The 17033-nt window shown below is 36.8% G+C and overlaps 1 pseudogene; it reads right to left on the bottom strand.

The window, feature by feature from the left end:
* Window positions 1-4509: 4509 nt before the first annotated feature.
* Window positions 4510-6507, bottom strand: Eef1akmt4-ps1 (EEF1A lysine methyltransferase 4, pseudogene 1; annotated as a pseudogene).
* Between the last annotated feature and the right edge of the window lie 10526 nt (window positions 6508-17033).

Raw genomic sequence — 17033 nt, 5'->3', positions numbered from 1 at the left:
TATGAAAATAATTCATTTACATTATTTTTATTGGATATATTTGTTTATTTACATTTCAAATATTATTCCCTTTCCTGGTTTCCTGTCTATAAGGCCCCTATCCTCTCCCCCTCCCCTATAAGGGTGTTCCCCCATCCACCCTCCCCCTTACCAACGCCCCCAGCATTCTCCTGCACTGGGGGGGGTCCAACCTTGGCAGAACCAAATACAAAGTAAAGCAAATCACTGATACTGTATAAACAGTGACTCATGTTTGCCACAATATACTCTTGTTTTATTTTAACGGAAATTATGCACAAAATAGGCTTTATCTTAATAAAAGACCTTGTCACACCCATCTCCTTGTCATTTTAAGGTGTAAGTATTAAAATATGATTATTATGCAGACATTGGTTCCTGACAGAGTTTAAATTCCTGCTTAGATGCATAAAAATCTGAACAGAATTACACCAACTATTTACGTTTCCTACTCCTACTTTAATGTTAGGAAAATCAAGCAGGAATTGTGAAATGTACTTCGTGGGTTCTGGTGAGGGCTGTATTGATGTACATGAGCTGTGTAGGTAAATGTCTGTGAGACATTAGTTACCCTGTTAAAATATTGAGGCATAACCACTGTACCTGATGTCTGCACATAGCTATCATTCATAAGTGTTGCATTGCATTGTTCCTTGAAGTAAAACTTTTCCGTTATTCCTTAAAGAAAAATGCTTTGAAGTAAGTATTTCTGTAAATCATACTATTTATTATCTTGTTTTCTTTGTAGATACCCAACAATATAATCTGATCCAGTCAAATATCTATCAAAAGTTAGAAATATTTGATATGTTTTGATAGTCTCCCTCAAAAAAATTACAGTGTAGACTTGAAATGTCACAAGGAATTTACAAAAATCATGTACCTTAATGAATAATAGGAATCTGTTTTAATAAGTCAAGTTAATTGTTTTACTATGGGTAAAATGAATACTATATGGCTAAAATCAAATATTTATTATATTCTGCTTTCTCAGAATTAAGAGTAAATCCCCATTCTTGTTATATTAAATTAACTATTGTAGGAAAGAGACCCACTTCCAATATATTTAGATTGTGGTGAGATTGTATCCTTGTAACTTGGGTCCCCAATACAGTAAGATTTGCAACCAAACAAATCAAGAGCAATGGCTTCAAGACACACCTACCAGAATCCTTGCATGAATAAGGAGTACAGGGCTTGGGACGAATAAGAGAAGATTTGTGTTGCTGGAGCCATCAAATGCTAAGAATGACACAGAAGAAGAGCTTGTTCCTTACATCCTTCAGAAAAAAATCAACTGTGCAGACACACTGATGTTCAAACTATGGCTTCCAGAACTGAGATAGTAAGTTTCTGAGGTTTTAGTCTCTCATTTCTGGCATATTGAAATAGGAATCCCAACCTGCTAATACACTATTTATTGATGCCTCTTCTTTACCAAATATAATTTCCTTCCTATTCATTTACAGTCCAGGATTTATATTTCTTGCTTTTGCAATTTTTGTTGCTATCCTTTTAGGTAAAAATATGTACTTGCCTCTCTAATATGTAGGCTGGCACCTAAAGCTAGAAACATTTTCAGACTAACTCTTCTGATTCAACATCTTAGTTCTCTGATGCCATGTGAGAAAATTATTTCAATTTCATACTTTTAAAGTATGTTATAGTCTGGGTACACCACATAAACCCTTTGTTCTTCCTGTCTTCATATTTCTAATACTATTTTGAGCTATTATATTTTAGGTTTATTGTCATTTAAGAACCATAATTGGATCCCCAATAATTAAATATTTAGTGTCAAGTGTTTATGTGTCCACAGAAACTAGTCATTCTCTCTGGATACACTATCAGTATCAGACATGAACCAAAAATTAGGTCATTCCATTCTATTTCATTCATATGTTAAATTAATCTCATATTCCTATTACAGCTGGTCAAAAATGACAACTACATATGTATTATAAATTAAATTATAATAAAGTTTTGAGAGAAAATAAATGTCACTTGTAAAAAATTAGAACATCTATTTACACTTTAGGAATGCACAAAAATTTAAATTAGTTGCAAGCTATGCAATTTCATGTTATCAGTCAGTTTCTTTTTCCACAGTTTTTGCAGCTCGGTGCCTGTTACAAGATATTAAATCCAGCATTCTATTAAGAAAATTTATTAGGAAGTGTTTTTTTATTCTTGGTATTGACATATGCTATTTGATTTTACTTACAGGAAATTAATAGCAAAATGTGTGATTTGGCTAATGGATAAAAGTGTCTCATTCCCTTGCTCACAATATAATTAGGAGAATGATCCAGTTTCTGGCTAGAAGTTCACTATGACATATTAATCAGAGTGGGCATCCTAAAATAGATTGGTATATCATAAAACTTGAACTTCCTTTATGATATCAAGTGATGAAACATGTAAAATACTAAGTTCAATGTAAATTTTATTTTGTAAAAAAGCTAAATATTGAATTTGAAATTTCAAGTTGTTTTTAAAATAATTGTCAATTTCCCCAAAATTAGACATAATATAATTCATATATGCCTCATAAACTGTTCTCACAAAATCCCGAATCTAAGTCCTATCTACAGCCCCACACGTTGAGGCTCTTAGAGCAAGCTTTGCAAAGCAATGCTCATTGATGGAATGAATAGTTCTGAAATCACTGAATGGCAGCATTTCCACAGAACACTTTTTCTTTCTCTGTCTTCTGGCATGGATACTCAATGTTTTCCTAGAGCCCAGCTTTCCAGATAGATATGATATAATGAAACTTAGTCGGTTTCACCTTCTCTAATAAAACCTATATCTATTCCATATATAGTGATATATTGTGTTCCATATAAGATAGGAAAGGACAAAATGTACATTCTGAAAACGTCAATCAACCAGGCTGTTCCATGCAGCTGTCACAGACCAATTTTACTGAAAAACTTCAAAGCAGATCGTGTAATGTTTTCTCCCTTATTTGCTATATTTTGGCTTTATCCTAGCTTCTGTTTGGGTTTCTTTTTATACTTTTCACATGGATATTTCGTGGAATGCATGACTCAAAATACAGGAGTAAGGTATTAGGTTTGAATATATTTACGCTGTAATTTTTAAGGGTTTGTCTAGACATTTATTGTAGACTTTTAACTTATTTCTTTTATTGTTTAATACATATTATAGCTGAATGACTCCACTCATAAATCAATTTATTTTGAAATCATAATCTGAATGATCCTAAGGAGTGAAATGAATAATATTAAATTAAGTGTCTGATAGCTTGTCTCTTTACTCTATTTTAAGAGATAAATGTGCCATTGCTGTTGTTATTGATGGCTTAGGGCAATGGTTCTCAAACTTCCTAATGCTGCGACCCTTTAATACAGTTCTTCACTCTATGGTGACAACCAATCATAATTTATTGTCATTGCTTTTTCACAGCAGTAATTTAGCTACTCTTGTGACTATTAATGTTTGTATATTATATGCAGGATATCTTATATGTGAACCCAGTGAAAGGGTCATTGGACCGCCAGAGCGGCCAATACTTACATGTTTAGAACCACTATTTAGAGGCATGTTTACAGTGTCATTTTGATGTTTGATGCTTGAAAGATAGTTTATTGAGTGTCAGATTTGATTTGGCTCAGATAATTGAAGACTCCTATTGTACTCCGATGCTTAGTCTAACTGACTAACTTCTAAAATACAATATTATAATCACAAAACAAATTACATTACACTGTGGGTTCTATTTTAGACTGGTCACTGTAGCTTATACTTTAAATAAAATGCCTGTTACTGGAAGCCCCATGGGTCCATTGCTCAGAAAAGCCACCTGTCCTAGAGATAAGAATAACTTGTGGTAAAGACAAAATAATGTTGATGTAAGCAAATCATACTGCCCAGGCAAGCAAGGGGTGTCCCAGTGAAGTATCCCTTCCAACAGCAGATAGAACCTTTACCTGTAGAGAGTAGAGTACCTCACAGGACAGAGTCCACCTTAAGAAGCTATCACACAGCACAAGTGATCAAAATAATGTGAAGATAGTCAAAATATTCTGAGCCAAATTTTACTAGTACAATGTGAACGATTTCATCTTCACCTATATCATGCCTTCACATTTCCTTAAACATTGTTTTTAAAATCATTTTATAATTACAGTAGCAAATATTGCTGCTGGGCATGTTCATCTAGAAAGGCATTCATATTATTTTAACATTTGGAGTGCACAATTCCAGATTCTTCTATCTTTCAAAGTTTCCATTGCAGAATAGCTGTTGTTATTTGGGTGAGTTTTCTTTTATATGTGACTTGATTATTGGCCTTTTATTTTTCTCTTGAATCTTCTTTCGTTCTATGTATTTACTGTTATTTCTTTAACCTGGGACTCTCACTGTATTTGTTCACATGGGCTTGATCCCACCAGCACTGTTTTTGTGCACAAGACCTCTGGATTTGAGTACCCAGCAACCAATCACAAACAACTCCCCAAGAGTCTAATGCACAAAGTCAGGGAGGGCTTGGAGATCACAATTCCAGTCCCATAGCTGAATGGCACTGAGGAAGTCCTTATTATCTGAGTCTTGGAGGAAGCAGGGTGGAGCAGGAAGGCTGGAGGGTGAGAGGATCTGGGCACCCACGGCCAGCTGGGACACAGTGAGCTCTCTGTCCTTATGCATGATGTAAACGAGGAAATGAACCACTGCTACAGGTCGTATGCCTCAGTGACCAGTCATAACTGGATTGAACCTAGTGTCTGATCCTAAAGTGGGGACTCACAGAAGTCATTGAGATAAATTGACTTCCAGGAACCAGCATCCGTCTCAGCTCACTCAGCGCCTAGTTCATAGTGCTGACACTGTCAGAAGATGCATTCCAGCCAGCAGGGCATGCAGTATGACCTTCTTGAGGACAACATCAAAGGACCCACTAGAGAAGTCCAGCACTTGAACATCTGTGGTCTCCCAGAATAGACTGGGGTCCATGGACCTAGTGAATTTGCATGGCTGCTACCACTTTTGGAGAGTAATCCACACTGATCACATCGAGGAAGCATTCAAGGAATAGCTTATAGCTCAAGGCACTTTTCCTGTAACCTGACAACCCTTTTGGGTGCCCACTGGTGCAAATGGAAAACTAGATGCTATGCTCAAGGTTCACATTACTCCAGAAAAATTTGTAGTCCCATTTCTAGAAACAGAAACTGAAGCACACAGTGGATTCATGACTTATCCTAATTACACAGCTAATTAAGGTTAGGGCTTGGAGTAGGTCCAGAGCGATGTGCTCTCCGGTGTCCTAGACTGCCTCCAGGGTCTGGGGCAGGGTAATGCCCTTCTCTGGACAAGAAAAGGACTGTAATTTTCCATAGTGCTGACCATCTCTTATTTCTGTTTGCCCTGGCTAAATACAGATGGATTCTGAAATGGGTCTCGGCTCCAAACTGGAGTCTCCTCTTACAGGAGAAATCAGAGGAAAGAAAGCAGATGTGGTCTGGCCAGGTACTTGTGTCTGAGACACTACACATCTAGCATGAGGATGTGATCCTCAGGACACAGTTCCAGCGCTAGGACGGCACAGAAGGAAGCAAAGTCCCTGAAACACTTGTAGGGTCCAGAGTTGGCAGCATCTTTGTAGCGCTGGTTCCAGGATTGGACTTGGCAGTTTGGGAAGTTTCTCTCGGGTAACTCTGGAGAGGACACCCATATTTACTGTGGGGATTTTCTTTTCCTGTCCTGTTTATGTGGTGTTCTGGATGCTTATTTTCTATGTATGTGTGTAAGTTCCTTCTAAGACCTTGTTGAAGATATACTCTATGTCACTAACTTGCAGTTCTTCTTCATTTATTCCTATAATTCAAAGTTTTGTTTGTTAGTTAGTTGGTTGGTTTGTTTCAATATGTCCCACATTTCTTTCTCTCTCTCTCTCTCTCTCTCTCTCTCTCTCTCTCTCTCTCTCTCTCTCTCTCTCTCTCTGTGTGTGTGTGTGTGTGTGTGTGTGTGTGTGTGTGTTTGTATTTAACTTTTCATATTCCTTGCTCATTTATATTAGATCCTCTGTCTTTAAGTAGAACACTGTGGCTTTTGCTAGTTCTGCATGATTATTTCTATAGATAAAGATTTCATTTGTGTTTTTAACTGAGCTATTGGATGTTTTAATCCCTCTCAATTTCAGCTTCATTATTCTTTAGTAGTTTTATCTCTTTATTGCATTCTATTCTCAAGTCTTCATCATTTCCATCAAATTTATATTGTCTTTCCTCTCTTGGTATCATTCATTGATCTGTCGCTCTGGGTCTTCTTTAAATTCCTTGAGTTACTTCATGGTTTGTTTTTTTGTTTTTTGTTTTTTTTTTTGTTTTGTTTTGGGTTCTGTTTTGTTTTGTTTTACAACTCTTCATTCTGGGTTTCTTCTAGGAATTTCTCACTGGCAAATATTTCTATAGGGCTGGTAATGTTTTCAGAGACCACGTAGTCTTGATAATGTTGATGCATCTCCAACGAGATCTTAACATGTGGATTTCTTCTATTAGTTCTGAGTCTGATATAGACAGAGCAGTTTGGGCAAATGAGAGGATTGTAGGCAGTTTGTACCTAGAGAATGGAGATTATTTAAGTGTAAAGAAGTTAGGTAGAGAGAGAGGACTGATCTTTCTGGTCCATGCCTGAAGTATAGAGGTAGAATCTGGGTGGATGGTAGGGTTAGATATGGTATAGGGTAGTGCTGTGTTTCGGGAGATAGTTAGTGAGGATCCCAATAGAATTTTTATAATGGACTGGGGTTCAGGAAAATGAAGTGAAATTAGGTTGTATGGGATGGCATAGCAAGGGAGATTCACTGAGCTAGACCCTGGCAAAGAAGTTGGAGATGTCTGGGAGGAAAGACTGGTACAATGCTAAGGAATCTATGTGAAAGCTTCTGGTAGATGACTAGAAATAGGTTGTGGGGCAGGAAAGGGTAGCAAGACAAGGTCTTGCAGTGAATGTGAGATAGGTTTCAGATGGCTGGTTAAAGAATGATGTGAATGCAGAGGGTGAGGCCGGCTCTCCAAGCTAGACCCTAGAGACTGATGTGCAAGATCTCCTGGGTAGAGAGGCTAGGTGTACTGAAGAGATGATCAGTAGGTATTGGCAGGTGCGGTGGATCTTGCCAAGAGCAAGAGGTTGTTTTTGTTTGTTTGTTTGTTTTGTTTTGTTTTGTTTTTCCCCAACAAGACAGTGATATGTGGATAATAGGATAATACCTGGATACTAGATGTGGGAGACAGTATGGGGAGAAAGCACGAATGCGGAGTGTCCAGGAGACTCACTGAGCTAGATCACAGAGGAGAAATGGACTTCTTCCCTTTGGGGTAGTGCTGTATCTGGTGACTAAGTGCTTGGTTTCAATACTGTGTCCCATATGTAGTCATTTTTAAACAAGGATACCATAAGGTCCTCAAGTGACAGTGCCATTGACATTGTAAAACAGGATTAAACAGAAGGATTCTTGGCAGATAAATAAAAACTTACCCACAACATTTTTCAAAACCTTGTGATATGAGTTTCTATTTTCAGGAAATAAAAGGCTTTACTTCTCTAACTCTGCCAAATGTGGCATCTATTTCCTTATTAGCACATGCCTGTAAAGCATATCAAAGACTCCGCTCTAACTCTCTGTCTTTTCCACCCTTCCAGCTATTCCTAGCCTCCAGGATATTCTGGCTTGAACACACACATACCAAATGCTGTAGGTACCTGCTGTTTTTATAACTGGTAAAGCTTTCAGTACCTATTCATTTTTCAATTTTCCCAAATGCCTTTGCCTATTCTCTCCATACAACTGGAGAAATACCCACATGTCAGATTCATATGTACAATAAACCTTCTTCTCACCCAGGCTCTACATTCATGATTTCACTGCAGCCTCACTTACTGATAGGTTCTTATCTTAAGTAGTTTAGACATTTGTATTATTGTAAAGGAATGTAACTGTTTGCTTGGTTTTTGTCATTGTAGTTTGTTTGTTTTTTTGTTTTTTGAATCAAAGTTTCTGTGTGTAACCTTTGTCCTAGAACTGACTCTGTAAACAAAGATGATATAGAATTCATTGAGAGCCCCCTGTCTCACCTCCTAAATTCTGAAATTAAAAGCAAGCACAATCATTGCCTGTCAGGAGATAGTAACTCTAGTCTTGTTTTCTTGGAGTGTTTTCAAAAGCACTCAGAATTCTCCTCACATGACTCCATTCCTAAAATGTGTTCCTATACCGTACCTCTTTCAGATCCTTGCTAAAATGCCACGTTTTTAGTGGAGTCCATTCATTTAATTCATACTTTATACATGTCACACTCTACTAGAAACCCTTTGGAAATGATTTTGAATAAATGTTTCCATTGCACATAATAAATTTTCCTAATCTTGTTCTTGAACTATAATCCCTCTAAAAAATTTGTTTACTCATTCTAAAGAATGTTTCTCCCTGCCAAAGGGATGCCACACAAAGGATATACACCCAACCCCTGCAGGAATGCAGATTATACCACGTAAAGTCATCAGTAGGAAGAGCCCGCCAGAGAGAACAACTCACACTCAGTTTATGGTTAATTGAAAATATTTGTTCTAGCTTGCATGGATGACACTTGGTAATTCTGGACACAGTTGTAGTCATAAGTGGTAGACTTGGTTTTAAGAGCAAAGTTTCTGTTATCTCCTTCATTCTCTGCAAGGGGAGATTGCCCACAAGCAAGCAGTTTAACAGAAGCTAGGATAAGCAGTTAATTGGAGGGGGAGGTTTTGCTCCAGCGAGCATTTGACAGAAGCCAAGATAAGTTAATTGGAGCATCTTGACGTCAGGTTCCTAAAATAAAACTGGGAAATTTGATGCATGAAATGACTGCATGCATCAACATTTCAAAGGCTAGCAAACCTAAATAGCCTCAGAAGGAATACAAGATGGAGAAACCTCTCTGTACTGTCTTGCCTTGTCATTTGATTATGCTAACAGTACCACTTGGGCATGAGACTTTCTGTATTATGAAACATTTGGCAATGATAATAAAAAGAAACATTAAGAAATATACATCTACATGTATATGTAGATTTTAAAAATTAGGGGCTACTATTTTGAGACACGCTTTAATATAACATGGGTTAGACTCAAATCTTCTATATCAGAAGTTGTTCTTGAAATGTTGATCCTTCTATTGTGCATCCAAATAGCTGAAATGACTGCATGCATCATGCATGACCACTATATGGTTTGTATACTACACCTTAACAAAAATGTCATTTACTAGATTTTGAGACATAATTATGAAAGTATTTTAGAAAATTATAAATACATATACCTGCATATTGCACACATACATATACGTGTATATGTATGTGTGTAATACATACATATACATATATTGTTATATATTATACATAATATAAACATACATAATATAAATATAAATATAGATATGTAAATATATGCATAATATATTATATATTGCACAAATACATATATTCTCATGTATACACACACACATATATATACATATATACACACACACATATATATACATACACACACACACACACACACACATATATATATATATATATATATATATATAGAGAGAGAGAGAGAGAGAGAGAGAGAGAGAGAGGCAGTTTATTTTGTGCACCTATATGGATAGACATGAATACGAATGTGCAGGGCCAAATGCACATATGTGTGCCTGTGTAGAGATGTCAATGTTAATTATCCTCCATGACCTGTTTCCATCTCTAAAATATTTACATTTGTCCTATTGATGGTGTCCTCTGACTTACATAAAATTTTCAGTTTCATAAAGTCCTATTTATTAATTATTGATCTTAGTTCCAGAGTTATTGATATTCTGTTCAGAAATTTTTTCTTCTGTATCAGTGTGTTCAAGACTATTCCATACTGTCTTTTTTATTATATTTAGTGTATATAGTTTTATGAAGGTACATATCCAATTAGAACACCACCATTTCAAGAAGATGCTTTCTTTTTTTCCATTGTATGTTTTTGGTTGTGTTGCTCAAAATCAAGTATCTTTAAGTGTGTGGGTTTATTTCTGGGTCTTTCATTCAATTCCGTTGATCATCCTGTCTGTATCTCTATAAACACTATGAAGGTTTTATTAATATTGCTTTGTAGTACAGTTTGAAATCAGGGCTGGTCACACCTCCTGAAGATTTTTACTATATAGGATTGTTTTTTGTTTGTTTGTTTTCCTTTTATGTTTTTTTAATATATGAAGCTGAGACTTGTTCTTTTAAGGTTTATAAGGAATTGTGTTGGAACTTGGATGTGAACTGCAATGAATGTGCAGATTGAATTTGGTAAGATGACCTATCTACTCTGTTAATCACACTGATAAATGAGATCTTTTCATCTTCTGATATATTCTTGACTTGAAGTTCTTGTCATGAAGGTCTTTTACTTGCTTGTTTATATTATTCATGATTTTTATGAAGGGTATGGTTTTCATGATTTTTTCTCAGCACATTTATCATTGTATAAAGGAGGGCTACAGAATTTTATTTAGTTAATTATCTATCCAGGCACATTGCTGGATATGTTTATCAGTTATAGGAGTTCTCTGGTAGAATTCATGTGGTCAATCATGTATCCTACCATTTGTCTGCCTGTACATACTTCTAGTTGCAATCCCAGAAGTCATCAGGAACCACCAGGGCTAGGTGACACTTCTAGCCAAATTCTCTGCTTGCTTCACTACTATTGACTTAGAAACCAACTGATTGTTCAGTGGAATGGAATCAAGACTTATGAATGAACCCACATATCCACAGATATTTGAATCTTGACAAAGTAGTCAAAACCATATAATGGGAAAAAGAAACCATCTTCAACAAACGGTTCTATTCTAACTGGATGTCAGCATGCAGAAGAATGGAAAGAGATCCAAAAGGATCTCCCTGCATAAAACTCAAGTCTAAGTAAATCAAAGACCTCAACATAAAACCAGATGCACTAAATCTAATAGAAAAGAAAGTGTGGGATGTGTAATACAAGCGACTTAACCTTACCCCTTACTAGTGTACAAAACTGATACTCAGATCATGTTTATTTTATTTGACTTTTACAATTACTGTGGATAACCCCTAATCTATTCTTTTAACTGTTGGCCTAGCTACCTAACCAGCAGTGGACCCAAAACTTGCTGTTTCTCCAGGCCATATGCTCATGGACCGTCCCCTTTCATTGGGGTTTCCTCTTATTTTCTCTTTCTTCTTTTCCTTCTTCCTCCTTCTCTCCATCATTTCTCCTCCTCCAACTAGTTGACTCCAAACTCACCTACCACTAATTGCTCCAAAAAGTGTCTGTCACTCTTAAGCCTAGACCTTCTAGCATAGAATTTAGCATTACAATACATAGCAAAAGAGCAAACTCAACAGAAATAACCTTCAGTATACTAATATAGGAGACAACTTCTGAACAGAACCCCAGTGCTTCTGGTACTAAAATAAACAATGAATGAGACCTCATGATACTGATTCCTTTTGTAAGGCAAAATTATGCTGCCTACATTAAGAGCAGGGACAAACATGAAGCAGAGACCGAGAGAATGGGCAACCAATGTCTGACCCAACCTGAGACCCATATCATGGGCAAGAACCAATCCCTGACACTATTAATAATACTCCATTTTGTGTTCAGACAGCTTCTTATTTTAACTGTTCTTTGATAGGCTCCACTCAACTGTAGACTAAAATAGATACAGAGAACCACAGCAAAACATTAGGCAGAATTCATGAATTCATGGAGTCTTTTTTTTTTAAATTCATGGAGTCTTATGCCTGAGTTGTGGGAAGGATTGTGTTACCTGGAGTGGATAGGGACTACACACACACACACACACACACATACACACAGAAAAAGTCAACTAGCCTTGGCCCTTTGTGGCTACCAGAGATTAGTCATCAAAAGAGTATGTATAAACTTGACCTAGGCCTCACACACATATGGATCAGAAGTGTTGCTTGTCCAAGTATAGTTCCCATAACAACTGGAGTGGGGCTGTCTCTGAATCTGTTGCCTATCTGTGGATCCTATTCCCCTAATATGGCTGACTTGTCTGACCTAAGTAGGAGATGTGTTTAGTCCTGCAGTCCTCCAGTCCTGCTGGAGTAGATTGGTACCCAGTAAGGGCTCCCCTTTCTCAGAGGAGAACTGGCAAGATACAGGGGAGGGACTATGTGATTGAAAAACTGGTAAGAGGGAAGGTTGCAAAGTGGATAAATAAATTAATGAAGGAAATTACATTTGTACTTTCAGGATTTCTTGCATGTGAATGATATAATTTGATTATGCTCGTTCCATACTCATTCTTACCTTCTTCCCATTCATACGAGCTAATCTCCCTCCTTACCAGTTAGCCCCTTTTCTAGAATCATGAATTTTGGTTTTGTTTTATAACCCACTAAGTAGAACCAAAGACATCTGTATGACTTTTGGATTGAAACTATTTATTGGAGTCTGGTAGGACTACCACATAACAATAGGCAATGACTCCTCTTTTACCTGAATATATATTATAGTTCAGCAATGAGAGAGGGATAAGACTTCCTGAGCACCTCCTCCACCATGCTTGCCTATTGATAGGTGATTCTTGTATAGATCCAGAACAGGTATTTGCCACTGCAGCCAGACTTTGATTTCCATGAATATGTTATGCTCTTAGATGGCATTGTTCAGAATTCATTTCTATTTTCTGACTCTTACATTTTTTCACTCCATCTTTCAAAATGTTCCAAGAACCTTGCAAGAAAGTTACAAATGCATCTTTTTTGGTGCTGATCCATGCTCCTTCCATTTGCTCTCAGCACCCATGTACTCATGATTCTCTACATTTACCACAATATACTGAAAAGAGAGTCTTCTTTGATTAGGACTAAATACTGTTTGTTGATGCATATAAACATAAATATTTAGAAGTGTGTTTGTCATTCTGATAGTATTCAGCTTTTGTTGCATGACTATGAAGTCATGTGCCTGTCTTTATAGTATCTTTAACTAACTTTATTGAATCAGGCATGGATTCCCTCCTATGGAATAGACCTCAAATACAAATTAAAAAACAGTTGGTTATCCTCACAGCATAGCATGTGATGGCATAGCATGACAGTTTTGCATATTTTTCCTGGAAGGGCAATGTTACAGTTCAGAGGGTTCACAGGTAAATAAGGCTTTGCTGACTTTTGGCTCTGATCTCCTGCACCATATCTTCAAGGAATATAAAAGCCATCATGCAAGGAAGAATCTTCTAGCTTCTTTCCAGTTGGATTTTGCTACATCAAAAAAGTAAGATGTGTCATGTCAACAATAGGCTTTTATCATCTATTGCCAAAGCTTGATTTAGAGATCAGTGGAAGTGGGTCTACCTGACCAACTTAACTCTTAGTTAGAAACAAGACTCTAACAGAACCTGGGGCTTTTAAACGTAGCCTTCCTGGTTAATGAACACTAGAGATGAAACTCTTTCTCTGCTACCATAGGGTTACAGATATACACAGCAGGTCTTAGACTTTATGTTAGTGTTGGGGACCAGAACCCAGGTTCTTTTGCTTTTATGGCAGATAGTTTACTCTCTGGGGTTTTATCTTCCCCATAATTAATTTATTTATTTCTTTCACAAAAGTTCTAATGTCACAGACCAAAACTTTGGTAGTAGATCATTATATGAATTATTAATCTACTGGTTGTACAAAATTAAAAAATAATACTACCACTTTGATAGTAATTGCTACAGAAATGATAAAGGTTATCATTTCTTAAGGAGAAATGATACCCTGAGGTCTCATTCATGGTATTTAGCATGTCTATTATCAATAAAAGAATGTGAGCTAACCCAATCACAGAAAGACATACATGGTATGCACTCATTGATAAGTGGCTATTAGCCCAAATGCTTGAATTACCCTAGATGCCTAGAACAAATGAAACTCAAGACGGATGATCAAAATGTGAATGCTTCACTCCTTCTTTAAAAGGGGAACAAGAATACCCTTGGCAGGGAATAGAGAGGCAAAGATTAAAACAGAGACCGAAGGAACACCCATTCAGAGCCTGCCCCACATGTGGCCCATACGTATACAGCCACCCAATTAGACAAGATGGATGAAGCAAAGAAGTGCAGACCGACAGGAGCCGGATGTAGATCGCTCCTGAGAGACACAGCCAGAATACAGCAAATACAGAGGCGAATGCCAGCATCAAACCACTGAACTGAGAATAGGACCCCCGTTGAAGGAATCAGAGAAAGAACTGGAAGAGCTTGAAGGGGCTCGAGACCCCATATGTACAACAATGCCAAGCAACCAGAGCTTCCAGGGACTAAGCCACTACCTAAAGACTATACATGGACTGACCCTGGACTCTGACCTCATAGGTAGCAATGAATATCCTAGTAAGAGCACCAGTGGAAGGGGAAGCCCTGGGTCCTGCTAAGACTGAACCCCCAGTGAACTAGACTGTTTGGGGGAGGGTGGCAATGGGGGGAGGGTTGGGAGGGGAACACCCATAAGGAAGGGGAGGAGGGAGGGGGATGTTTGCCCGGAAACCGGGAAAGGGAATAACACTCGAAATGTATATAAGAAATACTCAAGTTAATAAAAAAAAAGAATGTGAACTAAAATGAGGAAATGTAAATGTTCATGTTCATGAAACGTGGCAAATATTAAACTCCAATATAAAACCTGGAAGTCCTGAATTTTAAAACATTGAATTTCTAGACATTTAGGACACATGCTCAACCATGTCCAGAGCAGCCTTATTTATTATAGTCAGAAGCTGGAAAGAACCCAGATGTCCTTCAACAGAGGAATGGATACAGAAAATGTGGCAAATTTACACAATGGCGTACTACTCCGCTATTAAAAACAATGACTTTCTGAAGTTCTTAGGCAAATGGATGGAACAAGAAAATATCCTTAGTGAGGTAAACCAGGTACAAAGAAAACATATATTATGCTGATAAGCAGATATTAGCGCAATAGCTTGGAATACTCAAGATACAATTTTACGGACCATGTGAAGCTCAAGAAGAAGGACAACTGAAGTGTGGATGCATCATTCCTTCTTAGAAGGGGGAACAAAATACTCACAGGAGGAAATACAGAGACAAACTAGAGCAAAGACCGAAAGAAAAGCCATCCAGAGATTGCCACACTTGGGGATCTATCCTAAATGCAGTCACCAATCCCAGTCACTATTGGTGATGCCAAGAGGTGCATGCTGACAGGAGCCTGATATAGCTGTCTCCTGAGAGACTCTGACAGAGCCTGACAAATACAGAGGTGTACGCTTGCCGCCAACCATTGGACTGAGAAGGCCATTAGAAGAGTTAGAGAAAGAAATGAGGGAACTGATGGTGTTTGCAACCCCATAGGAAGAACAACAATATCAACTAACCAGATACTCCAGAGCTGCCAGAGACTAAACCACCAACCAAAGAGTACTCATGGCTCCAGCTGCATCTGCAAGAGAGGATGGGCCTTGTCAGGCATCAATGGGAAGAGAGACCCTTGGTCCTATGAAGGCAAGATGCCCCAGTATAGGGGAACGCAAGGGCAGGGAGGTGGGAGGGAGTTGGTGGGTGGGTGTGGGAGCAATCTCATATAGGCAGGGGTGGGGGATGGGATGGGGGTTTCTGGATGGAAAATGTGGAAAGGGGATAAGATTTGAAATGTAAATAAAGAAAATATCCAATAAAAGTAATATTAAAAAATTATCAAACAAACCTAATGCTAGATAATACTGAACCCAATTATAAGTGTATGCATACATATTCATAGATTGACAATCCAATAACTCATTGAGAGAATTATTGAATGAATCAATAAGTTATTTAAAAATTTGTTTCTTATGAAAGTAATAGTCTTTAAACAGAGGTATAAAATTAGCTAATGTACTATTACTATTTATTATATCTAGTCTAGAAAAGAAAATTTACCCTCATACTTTCTTCATCATATCAGTTCTAAGCAAACATTATGTAAAGTGCTATTTGTTCAAGTAATAGTACTCTCTATCAGATCATACTTTTATATTCTTGTCAGAATTGTTTCAAGTCACTACATTTCTTCTCTAAATAAGTTTTATTTATCTTTAATTCTATGAATTGTTTATAGTGAGAGTCAGTATCCACTACAAACCCTATGTTTTATAAAGTAGTTTTAACTGGATATATAATGTTTTACAATTTTTATGTCATCAAATGTCAATTTTCAAGTTGTATCTATTATTATCTGTATACCAAGTAACATTGATTGACATTACTCTATCAAATACACAAACTCTTTGCATTATTATATACTTATTAAAAATTTATTCATTCTAGATATGAGAGACAAGTTCTTTATGTTATTTCATGGAAACCTTAAGCTGCCATTATGATCAGAGTTAAAGTTCTATACTGCTTTGAAAAGCAAGACAGTATTCCTCTTCAATAATAATTGTGTCTAAGAACTTTTAAAAAACAGAAGTAAGATCAACTACTTTTGCTTCCCTAGTGCCACACATAATATTTAGTGTGCACCAGAAATGCAATAAGTATTAAATTAAAATTCAGCTTTGATAATATTTTATAATCAAAGCTTCCTCCTTCAGAGTGTTTTTACTTCAAGAAAAGTTTGTCACTAAAGTTGGACAATTTGTTACTTATAAATTAATGTGTTTTTACTTTATCACAGTCCAATTTTTTGTAATTGGATTTTTGGAAATAACAAATACAAGCAAAGCAGAAAATAATGTTATTTTTAATATTGTTTTTCATGCCTCTGTGGGCAAAACAATAAGAAGAGTGACTCATGGTTTTCAATAATGTTTTCATTAGAAAAAAATAACAACTTTATTGGGATTCATAATGACCTATAACAATGCAACTGAATGAGATTTATTATAGTTCTTCGCTACATTTCTCTAAAAACAGTTATGTTAATTTTCAAAGTAAAAGCTCAATTTTTAAAAAGAAAATGCTTGCATGTATATCCACTGTAAC

Source organism: Rattus norvegicus, chromosome 11 (assembly GCF_036323735.1).
Source record: "Rattus norvegicus strain BN/NHsdMcwi chromosome 11, GRCr8, whole genome shotgun sequence".
Taxonomy (NCBI): domain Eukaryota; kingdom Metazoa; phylum Chordata; class Mammalia; order Rodentia; family Muridae; genus Rattus; species Rattus norvegicus.
The sequence above is the reverse complement of the archived record's forward strand: the minus strand, read 5'-3'. Positions and strand labels throughout refer to the sequence as shown.